The sequence below is a fragment of the Chrysemys picta genome, chromosome 23 (assembly GCF_011386835.1).
Source record: "Chrysemys picta bellii isolate R12L10 chromosome 23, ASM1138683v2, whole genome shotgun sequence".
Classification (NCBI taxonomy): Eukaryota; Metazoa; Chordata; order Testudines; family Emydidae; genus Chrysemys; species Chrysemys picta.
Window position 1 is genome coordinate 4,931,529 of NC_088813.1, and position 13,463 is coordinate 4,944,991.

General features: G+C 56.0%; 1 long non-coding RNA gene across 1 annotated transcript; it reads left to right on the forward strand.

The window, feature by feature from the left end:
* Nucleotides 1-7,288: 7,288 nt before the first annotated feature.
* Nucleotides 7,289-12,940, forward strand: LOC135977239 (uncharacterized). Its single transcript, XR_010594622.1, has 3 exons — nt 7,289-7,666; nt 11,560-11,655; nt 12,826-12,940. It is a non-coding gene; the product is annotated as an uncharacterized LOC135977239 (long non-coding RNA).
* The last annotated feature ends 523 nt before the right edge of the window (nt 12,941-13,463 follow it).

A 13,463-nucleotide genomic window follows, 5' to 3' on the forward strand; every position in this document is an offset into this window, starting at 1 on the left:
CACGGTTTGCCGGGCAGCCCCCAGACCCTGCGCCCCCGGCCGGCACTTCCCCAGCGCAGCTGGAGCACGGGAGGGGAAGCGCCCACCCGGTAGCGCTGGCTCGTGCAGCTCGGCTCTTAAAGTCTGAGAGGGGAGGAGCGGAGCAGCTCAGCTGGAGCCCGGGAAGGGAAGTGCCTGGCCGGCGGCTCGGGGTCCGGAGGCAGTGGGGGGCTGCCCGAAGCCAGTAGCGCTGGCTCGGGCAGCTCGGCTCTTAAAGTCTGAGAGGGGAGGAGCGGAGCAGCTCAGCTGGAGCCCGGGAAGGGAAGTGCCTGGCCGGCGGCTCGGGGTCCGGAGGAAGGGGGGGTGCTGCCCGAAGCCAGTAGCGCTGGCTCGGGCAGCTCGGCTCTTAAAGTCTGAGAGGGGAGGAGCGGAGCAGAGCAGGCGCGGGAAAGGAAGTACCCGGCCGGCATTTTCCCGGACAGGTTTGTCTTTTCGGCAATTCCCCCCAGACGGGGGTTTGATTGCCGAAAAGCAGGACATGTCCGGGAAAAAACGGACGTATGGTAACCCTAGTCAGCAGGGGCTGCCGATCCGTCCCATTCACCAGGGCTGCCATCCTGCGGCTTCAGCATTACTGGCTGGGGTGACTTGGGGAAAGGTCTCAACCTCCCCACATCCCACTTCACTGCTGCCAGAATCCCTCCTGCCCCCCCGCTACAGTCCCCTCCCTACCCAACCTTGGTGGGGCTGGAGGAGAGGGGTCTGAGAACTTGAGCTGTGGATTGGAGGTGGAACAGCTGTCAGGGGCACTGAGGGGGAAGTGGCAGGAGCTCCCCGTACAAGGAAGGGGGTTGCCACTGGAGGTCACTAGGAAGGTCAACAAGACTCCATCCTGGGGGTCAGGAGGGGAAATCCATCCCTCAGAGGTGGGCAGGGGCTGGGTGGAAATGCTGCTGGTTCCAGGGGCCGTTAATCCCCCCTGATTCCTCGGAGGGGTCTGAGTCTCAGACAGGTTCTCATTCCCTTGCAGCAGGAGGACGTCACAGCCAATGTGATGCGCCAGCTCCGTATCACACACAGGGAGTCTCCCCCTGACACTTGATTCATCCTATGGCCTGTTCCCATCTCTGCCCACCACACTCCCAACTCAGCAGCTCCAGCTACCGAAGGGAGCACGAACCAGAGGCCTTCCTGCTCCTGGGACATAGGAGTAGGTTGATGATCTACCTGGATGTGAGCGTTGACCTTCCCCATGCCCAGGGTCTAGACTCCATTCAGGGCAGGGCACAGGAACTGCGATTCCTATTCTGGATCTAGTGGCAGCTTCAGTTTGCTGGCAGGGGACTGTACACGAGACCTTGCAGTTGCGGGGGTGACACAGGCATTAACATGTGCATGGGAGTTTGAGTAACAGGGCAGAGGCCTGTGTGGGGCAAGGAGGGCAGGGATTTGGGAAACAAGAGCAGAGGATCAAACCCTTTCTTAATGTGGGTCAGGATGATCCCCATTTCAAAGATAGAGAAAGTGAGGCACCAGGTGGGAGAGTGACCTGGCCAGGATCACGTTACCGCTCAGTGGCAGGACTGCAAACAACCCGTTCCCTGATCTCCTCACTGGACGCTGCTGCCCCTCCTGTATGACCCCTCCAGCCATCCTCACCCACAGGCCATCCCCACCACTCTCCAATACCAGGCTGTTTCCACAATGGAAGCAGGCTTGTAACAGAGTTCACTCACCGATAGGTGCCCCTTCCTTCAAGGCCTGGGGTCACAGATTTCTTGGGCTAGCACGCCCGCCAGCAGGTTTTTGGCTGGGAACTCAGCCCTTCGGCCAGGCGACCATCTTTTAGTCCCACTCCTTCCTGAGTCGCGCTCATCCCAAACGAAAAGTCAAAAAATGTCTTTAACTGAAACAAGATCCTCTGTCCCTTGGGGGCTTTTCCTCAGCCTGACTTTGGCTCGGCCTGCCCTTGCTGGCCTTGGTAGCCCTTTCTATGGCCCTGTACATCCCCTTCCTTAGAGACCGTGGGAGAACCAGTCCTACCCTGGATTCTAGGTTCTGCCCCAAGGTCCTGTACCGAACAGCTAGGCCTGCTCCTGTACCTTTGTTGCGGTTTCTTTTGATATGGCCTGCTTCTCTGCCCCCAAAACAAAGAACTCTTGCTCCCATCTTGGCATTAGGCCACGCTTGTACACTTTCTCATGCCCTTCTCCCTGGGCTAACCTTCTCAGCACAGCCCAGGCATGCTCTTCTTCTCTGCTCTTTTTGTCCATGGGCATAGCAGACCCTGGGTTGATTTCCCTTTGCAGGATCTCTCACAGGTATTGCTGCTGCTGCGTCTGTAGCTCCACCTGCACTTCCTTCTGCGTCTGTTGGTTTTCTAGGAGCTGCTGGAGAAACCCCTAGATCTGCTTTGGCTGCTTAGCCAGTCCCTGGAACTGAAGTGGGAAATCCAGCGACCAGCTTGGTCCCTTGATACACCTGCTTGGGGGAGGGATAGCTCAGTGATTTGAGCATTGGCCTGCTAAACCCAGGGTTGTGAGCTCAATCCTTGAGGGGGCCACTTAGGGATCGGGGCAAAAAACTGTCTGGGGATTGGTCCTGCTTTGAGCAGGGGGTTGGACTAGATGACCTCCAGAGGTCCCTTCCAACCCTGCTATTCTATGATTCTTCCAGCAACCAAGACTTCCCTCACGGATCACGGGGGGAACTCAATCCTGCCAATGATGCCAATCATAAATGAATCTACTCATCGTTAGGTGTCCCCCAGCAGCCAGGCATGGCATCACAGCCCTCTCGCTGGGCTAGCGTCCCCCATCCATGGTCGCTCCAGCACCACGGCAGTTTCTCTGCCTGGTAACTCCGGCCAGGTCACCACCTTTAGTCCACCCTTCTGGGGCCCAGCTTGCCTCACACTAAAAGTCCAAAGAGGTCTTTCCACAGACAGAAGTCCTTCTGCCATCGCTGGGGCACTTGCTCAGCCTGTAGCCCCCCTTGCTGGGCTTGGGAACCCTCTCCAGGTGCGTGTACGCCACCTCCTCTGGGGCCGGTAGGGGAACCCAGTCCCACCCTGACATTGATAGCAGCTCAGGGCCCTGGACCCAACAGCTAGGTCTGCACCTTTCTCTTTGCTGCACTTTTCCAACCTCTCTTCTCAAGTTCCCCTCCAGGCTTTCCTTGCTGCTCTGAACTTCCTACCTCGTTCTCAATCCTGTTGCTACCCCAGCTGGGCTGTATCACCACTGAAGTCTGGCTCTTTACAGGGGCGGATATGGTGCCTCTCAGTTCGGGCTCATTCTGTAATCAGCTTTCTGTGAGTGCCAGGGGGCTCCATTTCCCCTTCCACTAGCTCCCCATTTACAGAGAGCCAGTCCCTGGAACTGAAGTGGGAAATCCAGCGACCAGCTTGGTCCCTTGATACACCTGCTTGGGGGAGGGATAGCTCAGTGATTTGAGCATTGGCCTGCTAAACCCAGGGTTGTGAGCTCAATCCTTGAGGGGGCCACTTAGGGATCAGGGACCTGCAGCAGGGAGCGGGAGTTGCTGGTGGCCTCAGAGGCACAGGCCCTGCAGTGCCTCGGGCACCTGGCGCAAGTGCCGCATGATACGGAGCTGGCGCATCACATTGGCCGTGACGTCCTCCTGCTGCAAGGGAACGAGAACCTGTCTGAGACTCAGACGCCTCGGAGGAATCAGGGGGGATTAACGGCCCCTGGAACCAGCAGCATTTCCACCCAGCCCCTGCCCACCTCTGAGGGATGGATTCCCCCTCCTGACCCCCAGGATGGAGTCTTGTCCTTCCTAGTGACCTCCAGTGGCAACCCCCCTCCTTGTACGGGGAGCTCCTGCCACCTCCCCCTCAGTGCCCCTGACAGCTGTTCCACCTCCAATCCACAGCTCAAGTTCTCAGACCCCTCTCCTCCAGCCCCACCCAGGTTGGGTAGAGAGGGGACTGTAGCGGGGGGGCAGGAGGGATTCTGGCAGCAGTGAAGTGGGATGTGGGGAGGTTGAGACCTTTCCCCAAGTCACCCCAGCCACTAATGCTGAAGCCGCAGGATGGCAGCCCTGGTGAATGGGACAGATCGGCAGCCCCTGCTGACTGAATCCTCCTGTTCTCTCCAGCAGGGCCGGCTTTAGGAATGGCGGGGCCCAATTCAAACATTTTTGGCGGGGCCCCGGCAGGGATGACTAACAAAAAAAATAATGTAAAAAAAAGCCTTTCATTTCTTCCATGTATTATTTACTTTCCATAACTATATAAATAATAAAATGATATATTATGTACATTGCATCATATATGCTGTTGATCGGTTATTAATGAGCTCCGTTTCACGTGTGTGGGTCCCCGCCACTCCCTGGGGGTGTGCTAGGGTGACCAGATGTCCTGATTTTATAGGGACAGTCCCGATTTTTGGGTCTTTTTCTTATAGGATCCTATTATCCCCCACCCCCTGTCCTGATTTTTCACACTTGCTGTCTGGTCACGCTAGTGGTGTGCACATGTGTGGGTCCCAGCTGCTCCCTGCCCTCCTCATTGAAGCAGGTGTGCAGGGTTACTGCCCTGGGAACTGCAGGGCACCAGTGGACATGGGGCTGGCTGGAGGCAGGGCAGGGGCTCACTGGAGGTAGGGTCTGGCTGCAGGCAGGGCAAGGGGTGCGGGGCTGGCTGGAGACAGGGGTGTGTGGGGCTGGCTGGCTTTGGGCAGGGCCGCAGGGGGGTTGCGGCAGGGGTTGCCTGGAGACAGGGCAGGGGGTGCGGCAGAGGCTGGCTGTGGGCAGGGGGTGCAGGGCTGGCTGGAGACGGGGCTGGCTGTGGGCAGAGCAGGGGGTGCGGGGCTGGTTCGGGGACGGGGTGCAGCAGAGGCAGCTTTAAATAGCCCCCGAGTCCCCCGCTATCCCAGGGCTCTGGGGGCTATTTAAAGGGCCCAGGGCTCCCCTGCTTCTACCGCCCCGGCCCTTTAAATATCCGCAGGAGCCCTGGGGAAGCAGCGGGGCTCCAGTGGCTATTTAAAGGGCCGGGGCGGTAGAGGCAGCGGGAGCCCCGGACTTTTTAAATAGCCCCCAGAGCCCCGCAGCCCTACCCCAGGGCTCCAGCAGTGGGGGTCTGGTAGCAATTTAAAGGGCCTGGGGCTCCGGCCCCTGCTGGGAGCCCTAGGTCCTTTAAATTGCCCCCTGGGGAAGCCGGACCACCCTGGTACAGCGCACCGGCTCTTGCCGGTATACCGTACCGGGGCTTGGGCCCGGGGCCCGATTCAGGGGAGTTGGTTGAATTGGCCTAAAGCCGGCCCTGGTGGGGGTATGGCCACAGAGCCGCAGGGAGGGGAACCCTGAGGTGTGGCGGCTGGGTGGGTACTGGGAGTTCCTCCTGAAGGGACGGGGGTTGGCCAAGGTCACTCAGCCCCGGGGTCTGGGAGGGGGACAGACTGAGGGCACTCAGAGCCCCAGGGGAAATGGGGGGGGGCTGAGGGGAGGGACTGGCCAGGGGCACGCAGAGCTCGGGGGGGGGGGGGGCTGTCCGGGGGGGGCACTCACAGCCCCAGGAGGTGGGTGGGGGAGGGGCACACAGGATTTCAGGAATTCCCTGGCAGTGAAGAGCTGCTGGCGGCAGGGAGGAGCCAGCCGTGACAATCCCCACTTGGGATCCCTGGCTGGGCTAGTGGCTATGGGGGCCCGTGGCCAAGCTGCAGCGGAAGGTGACCTGAAGGAAATGCCTCGGCCTCGGCCTCCGGCTAGGAAGGGCCTGGGCCAGACAATGACCCACCGCGCAGTGTCCCAGCTCCCTGCCCCACACCTGCGGGGCACGGCCCCTCCTCTGTAGGGAGGTTGGCATGTACCTTAGTGCTGCTTCCTCCATCCAGTCTCTGGTAACCCCTGCTGTTCAATACACACATTACCCTGCTGTGACATACCCGGGTTGGGGGGGGAACCCCTCGGGGATGGGGGGCTGTCACACAGCTGGGCAATTTAACCCAGCTGGGCAGGAGTGACTGTCTCCCTGGAGCTGGGGTCTCAGCCCAGGTGTCTCTCTGCCCTTCCCCCTAGTCGCCCCCGGGCAAGGTGGGAGTGCCCCACGTTGCGTTCCAGCCCCACATTCGCACCCACAAGTGCTGGTGGGTTCCAATCCCAGCTGAACACGCCCACCCGGCCCTAGTGCGGAGCAGAAGGGCCCAGCGCTGCCCCACAGACCCTCTGGCTCTCTGAGCCCGCTCTTACCCATCACCCCAGCACGTCTGGCCCAGGCTGAAAGCTGCTGCTCTGTGCAGAGAGGCTGGCACTTCTCGCTCCTGCCGTACGAGGGGCAGGTGCTGCTACCGACTGCTCCCCGTAACCCCCGCCCTGCTGCGCTCTGGGGATGCTGCCCTGCTGTGGAGCTCTCAGGTGTCTTGAACTGGAATTTGTTTGGAAAGAAACTGCTAAGGAGCCTTATCAGCCCCGAGCAGAGAGTACCTGGGAGCCTGCCTGGGTCGGGCGGGTCTGGTACAGCCTCCCCCCAGATAAGGCTCTTCCCTGGACCTGCCACCCATTGGAATCTGGAACGATTCCCTCCGAGGTAACACCCGGGGCAGCCAGGGCAGGGCAGGGCACGGCCTGCTCCCCTGGAGCGTTAGGGCTTTCAGGAGTCAGAGGTGTCAGCGGAGCAGGTTGTGATTGTACGTTAAAGCAGCGAAGAAAGTTGGGGGGGCAGAGGAATTGGGTGCTGTGCCCCCCCCCCCCCCATGCCTGGGGCCTATTTGAAAGGCAGCTGTCACACTGTCCCCTTTATCGGGAGTGCCCACTACACCCATCTCATGCAGTCCTCGGCACGAGAAGGGGGAGCATGTTCCCAGCTGAACGGCGTTCGTCCAGGACTCACCGACCCCTATTCCAGGATGGGGGAGTGACCTGAGAGAGAGGTCACCATGTAGCCTGCAATTCTCAGTGGCTTCTGGATTCCTCTGGGAAAGGGTTAACCAGGGGCTTAGTTTAGTCCACACTTGGCTTTCTCGGCAGTGCTGGACTCTGGTGGCAGGGAGGGGTCCAGCTCGCACCCTTTCACCTGGCAGGGAAAGTGCCCTAAAGGTTAGGATGTTCTCACAGGCTGTGGTAGTTACTGGGACCTTGGCAGGGAGGATTGGTGGCTTGTGGGGCATCGGATACCTCCCCTCCTCCTAGAGCTGTGCAGTAACCAGAACATTACCCTCACGGGGCAGGTTGGTCGCGTCGCAGGGGCCGCTGGGAGTTGTAGTTCTCAGCCGCTCCCCTCTCCCGGCTCTCCCTGGAGCGTGAGGCCCGGCCGGACTACAGCCCACAGCATGCCCTGGGCAGGAGCGAGTGTCGCACCGAGATGATGTCACAGCGGGCAACCAACACACACAGATTAGGAGATCCTAGCCTCCCTATTTCCCCAGAGTTGTCATAACTATAAAGGGAAGGGTAACAGCCGTCCTGTGTACAGTACTATAAAATCCCTCCTGGCCAGAGACTCCAAAATCCTTTTCCCTGTAAAGGGTTAAGAAGCTCGGATAACCTGGCTGACACCTGACCCAAAGGACCAATAAGGGGACAAGATACTTTCAAATCTTGGTGGGGGGAAGGCTTTTGTTTGTGCTCTTTGTTTGGGAGTTGTTCGCTCTTGGGACTGAGAGGGACCAGACATCAATCCAGGTTCTCCACATCTTTCTGAACAAGTCTCTTAGATTTCAAACTTGTAAGTAAACAGCCAGGCAAGGCGTGTTAGTTTTTACTTTGTTTTCTCAACATGTAAATGTACCTTTTACTAGAGTGTTTACCTCTGTTTGCTGTACTTTGAATCCGATTTCTAACGCAGCGTTTTGCTCTGGCCTATTGCTCTTTAAGTTTGATTACCCTGTAAAGTTATTTTCCATCCTGATTTTACAGAGATGTTTTTTACCTTTTTTCTTTAATTAAAAGCCTTCTTTTTAAGAACCTGATTGATTTCTCCTTGTTTTAAGATCCAAGAGGTTTGGAACTTGATCCACCAGGAGTTGGTGGGAGGAAGGAGGGGGATGGTTAATTTCTCCTTGTTTTTAGATCCAAGGGGGTTGGATCTGTATTCACCAGGGAATTGGTGAAAGGTTTCTCAAGGCTTCCCAGGGAAGGGAATCCACTTGGGAATGGTGGCAGTGGACCAGATCTAAGCTGGTAGTTAAGCTTAGCAGTTTTCATGCAGGCCCCCACATTTGTACCCTAAAGTTCAGAGTGGGGAAGCAGCCTTGACAAGAGTCTAGTGACTCTCTCACCCTGGGCTCTCCCCAGTATAGACTCTTGTTCACACTAGTCAAATGATGTTCAAATGCTGAGAAGGAGCAGGGAAGAGGCACAGAAATGACTTGTGGCCTGGCCAGCACACCTTCGAGCAGGCAACCCGAGGGGCTGCAGCTAGTCAGCTTGACTAAGCAGTTGCGAGCTCTGTCATTAAGGTCTATAGTCACCCAGCAGGAGGAGGTAGCTGCATTTCAGGTTTTTGCTCTAGCAGACAAAGGCGTAAGGAGAGCTGGCAAAGCTGATGTTAGAAACATTGACATTGGAAATCCATGTAAGTGTAGAAGAGTGACGGAACCAATCGTGCGGGGACGTGGGAATTCACTCTCACCTGGCCTCTGGGGCTGGAGGCAGCACGTGGCTGGCACTTCTCGCTCCTTCCGTACGAGGGGCAGGTGCTGCTACCGACTGCTCCCCCTAACCTCCGCCCTGCTGCGCTCTGGGGATGCTGTCCTGCTGTGGAGCTCTCAGGTGTCTTGAACTGGAATTTGTTTGGAGAGAAACTGCTAAGAAGCCTTATCAGCCCCGAGCAGAGAGTACCTGGGAGCCTGCCTGGGTCGGGCGGGTCTGGTACAGCCTCCCGCAGATAAGGCTCTTCCCTGGACCTGCCACCCATTGGAATCTGGAACGATTCCCTCCGAGGTAACACCCGGGGCAGCCAGGGCAGGGCAGGGCACGGCCTGCTCCCCGGGAGCGTTAGGGCTTTCAGGAGTGAGGGGTGCCAGCAGAGCAGGTTGTACGTTAAAGCAGCGAAGGCAGTTGGGGGGCAGAGGAATTGGTTGCTTTGCCATTGCACTTGATCAGCTCAATTTGAAAATTCTTTCAAAGGAAATCCAGATGTATACATCTGTCTGGGGTACATGTACACACATACACACGCACACTCACATGTGCACACACTCATGTGCACATTCACGTACACACATGTACACATCCATATATATACAGACGTGCACATACGCTGTCCCTGGAGCGCCCCAGGATGCGACTGACGGGGTGGCTGGCTATTATGGAGGCAGAAGGGGGTTGGGAGAAAATAATCAAGAACTTTTGCTGAAAATGCAAACCTAAGCTGGAAATCTGTGAAGGGCTGGGCTCAGCGAAAATGATCTTTTGAGCTGCTCTTATTAACCGTGGTCCTGTACTTCCTGGTTTGCGTCGGACCCAGGCAGGAGACTGGGCTGCTCTCAGCTGTAGAAGCCATTGGAATGAGCCAGGTCGGAATGAGCCAGGCCCTCAGAGCCTTCTGCCACCAATCGCCCCAGCAGTCACTGATCCACACCAAACCACGTCCTTCCAGTCAGGCAGTTTCATATGCACACGTCAAACCCTTGGTTTGCCACTCAGACACCACGGTGATGGGCACAGTAAGGACCGAGAGACGCTAAACAGGCAGACAGACAAGGAAATAGTGGCCTTGGCTACAGGTTTGTGTGTGGTGCAAACGGATGAACACCAGTTGCTGGCTGAAGGCACAACCTTAATTCCCGCATCTCCTGTCTGTCAGCTATCGTTCGCTTGGCAGCCTGAGCTCCGATTTCTAACGCAGCGTTTTGCTCTGGCCTATTGTGGTTCTCATGTCCAGGGGCGCCTTGGCCCCTGGTATCAGGAGCGGTGCTAAGGAGGCTGCTTTTCAAAGGTCCTTAAGTAGAGTTGCCAACTTTCTACTTGCACAAAACCAAACGCCCTTGACCCAACCCCTTTCATGCCCTTCCCCAAGGCCCCACCCCCACTCACTCCAGCCCAGCCCACCTCCCTCAGTCGTTCGCTCTCACACCCTCACTCACTTTCACTGGGCTGGGGCTGGGGGTTGGAGTGCAGGGAGGGGTGAGGGCTCCGGTGGGGATGCGGGCTCTGCGATTGGGCTGGAGATTAGGGGTTTGGGGTGCCAGAGGGGGATCCGTGCTGGGGCAGAGGGTTGGGGTGCGGACTCTGGGAGGGAGTTTGGGTGCAGGAGGGGGCTCAGGGCTAGGGTAGGAGATTGGGGTGCGGGTGGGGGTGTGGGGTCTGGGAGGGATTAGGGTACAGGAGGGTGTTCCAACCTGGGGCAGGGGTTTGGGGTGCCGGGTGTGAGGTCTGGGAGGGAATTTGGGTGTGGGAGGGGGTTCCAACCGGGGCAGGGTTTCTGGGTGCGAGCTCCAGCCAGGCGGCGCTTACCTCAGCCAGCTCCTGGTCAATGGCACACGGGTGCTAATGCAGGCTCTTGACCCCTGTGTGACAATGCGGTTCTGGCGGAACCCAACTGAGAGTGCCAACTCAGGACAAATTGCTCAAATAGGGCAGTTACAGCCCAAGGCTGGGGTTTTTTCCACCTCTAAGGCAAACCAAACCAGCCAGACTAGGAGGACTTCGGTCTCACCCCACTGGCTAACCGCAAGTCTCACAAGCAATCTCCTTACACACTCCAGTTTCCCAGTATCACCACCAGTGCCACTCGTTATGGGGACAAATGGTTATGAAAACCAATACCCCAGTAAAAGAAAAAGGTTCTCCTGATCCCAAAGGACCAAGCCCCAGACCCAGGTCAATATACAAATCAGGTCTTACCCACAAATCACGCTGTTGCCAATCCTTTAGAATCTAAAATCTAAAGGTTTATTCCTAAAAGGAAAAAGATAGAGATGAGAGTTAGAATTGGTTAAATGGAATCAATTACATACAGTAATGGCAAAGTTCTTGGTTCAGGCTTGCAGCAACGATGGAATAAACTGCAGGTTCAAATCAAGTCTCTGGAATACATCCCCAGCTGGGATGGGTCATCAGTCCTTTGTTCAAAGCTTCAGCTTGTAGCAAAGTTCCTCCAGAGGTATGAAGCAGGATTGAAGACAAGATGGAGATGAGGTATCAGCCTTATATAGTCTTTTCCAGGTGTAAGAACACCTCTTTGTTCTTACTGTGGAAAATTACAGCAAAATGGAGTCTGGAGTCACATGGGCAAGTCCCTGCATACTTTGCTGAGTTACAAGGCGTATCTGCCTTCTCTCAATGGGTCCATTGTATAGCTGATGGTCCTTAATGGGCCATAAAGCAGGCTAGGCAGAGCTAATCTCAGCTTGTCTGGGATGTCACCCAGAAGCATAGCATAAGTTTGCCATACAGACAGTATAGAGCCAATATTCATAACTTCGACCATAAAACTGATACATACATATAGACAGCATAATCATAACCAGTAAACCATAACCTTGTCCTAGACACCCCATTTGACCCCCTTTATACAAGATTTGGGTGCCACTACAGGACCGTGGTTGCAACAATGATCTATACGGTTCCAGTTTATGTCAATAACGTCACACCCTGGTCTCCCTCCGCTGGCAGGCTCTGAGCAAGGCCTGCGCCGAGAACATGGATGACGAGCTCTCGATCCTGCTGACAGCACCCCCCAGCACAGACAAACTCCAGCACATCTTGGAGGTGAGCAGAATGGGGAGGGGCAGCAGGGGTTTTACCTTAGCCCTGGGGACTCCTAGAAAGAAGAGACTGGAAAATCCATGTTTCTATTGGATCCTTCCGAGTATGCATTCGTGATATAAACTCACTGGGTGACCTTGGGGTAACTCACTTCCCCCTTACGGCATCAGTCTTCTCCACTATCAAATCTACACTGGGGAAGAAGGACAGAAGCCCCGACAATCACCTTCACCTCTGGGTGTCTGGTCCTGGGAGCCGAAACCAACTGGAGTATCTGCCCCATCTCCTAAACTGCCCTGTCTTTCCCTCCTAGGGCCTGGTCCTTAGTGCTCAACCTGGCCCCTTCCCAGCTTGTCCCTGACCTTTAAAGGACTCTCCAAGCCCCTCCCATGCCTGCTTCCCTTGGGGTCTCTCTCCTGGCTGAGCACAGGCTGCCCTTCTATCTCTCAGCAGGCCTGGGTCCTAGTCACAGGCTGCGTCTTGTCACGTGACCCCCACACTTATTCCCTTCACCCTAGGGAGCTGCATCACCTGGGCCAGGTGCAGTTGAGCTCCAACCCCTTTCCTGGCTATCTCACCCTGGGACAGGTTGAAAATGGAAACCTGTGGGTAACAGTAACTGGTTGCTCGCAAAGGTGCTGAAGACACCATGGAAGAGGAAATCCTTTGGCCTGGATTGAAATTATTCCGACTGAAAGTGAATGAGAGAAAATAGGTCCAGAGTTCTCTTCCTAGCAGCAGAAAATGTAGCGATTGATAGAAGTTCAGGTCAGAAAGGACCATTATGTGCATCTAGTCGCCCCTCCTGTATAACTCAGGGCCTAGAATGTGACCAAGTGGTTCCTTCAGCCAACCATAGCATGGGACTGAGCCAGAGCACGTCTTTTGGAACGACATCCACATGCAGGAGAGCCAGCTGGCTACCAGAAAATCTCTCTTCTGCAGTGACGTGGGGTTAAGGGACATGGGGGAAAAGACATGGAGGCTGTGACTAAACTTAGAGCAGCAAGGCCAGGAAAACCAGGGTTAGGTCCCAGGCCTGGCTATCAGATCTGCTGTTTTCTATTCCTGGCTTTGGGACCATGAGCGAGTCTCTGCACCGCTGGGTGCCTCGGTTTCCCCAGCTATCAAATGGAGCTAATCAAGGTTTTGTTTGTTCTCCCCATTTTACAGGGTGGGAAACCGAGACACAGTTGGGACCTGTCTACACTACAGGTCTGTCGTGCGTTTGTAATCTGCTGACCCCCACATGTTGTTCAGAGCCTATGGACAACACAGCTCCTAAAGGTACGTTTGTTCTGTGCTTATCCCCTATGTACCAGCAGGGCTGGACAGCATTTCTCACTGTGATGTGGGGAGCAGGTCCTGGGTACTAAGGGTCTGAAGAAGCTCTCAAGGACTAATTTTTTAAAATAATTGTTATCAATGAATTGGGAGAAAACATACAATCACTGCGGATAAGATTGGGGGGTGACAAAATACAGGCAGAGTGGTAATTCCTGATGGGGAGAGGGCAGTGATACAGAGCGATCTGGCTCATTCGGCCAGCTGGACCCATTCAAAGAAAACAAGGTTGAGCAGAGCCCAATGCAAGGTCCTATGCGTGGCAACAAGGCACGCCGGCCACACCTCCAGAATGGGGACGTGTATCCAGGAAAGCAGTGACTCTGAAAAGGATTTAGGGGCCAGAGTGGAGAAGCCACTCAACATGAGCTCCCAGTGTGATGCTGTGGTGAACAGGGCTAAAGCCATCATTAGACGAAGGAGCAGAGCCGTGAGTAGGATAGGGAGGTGACACAGCAGCAGTGAGA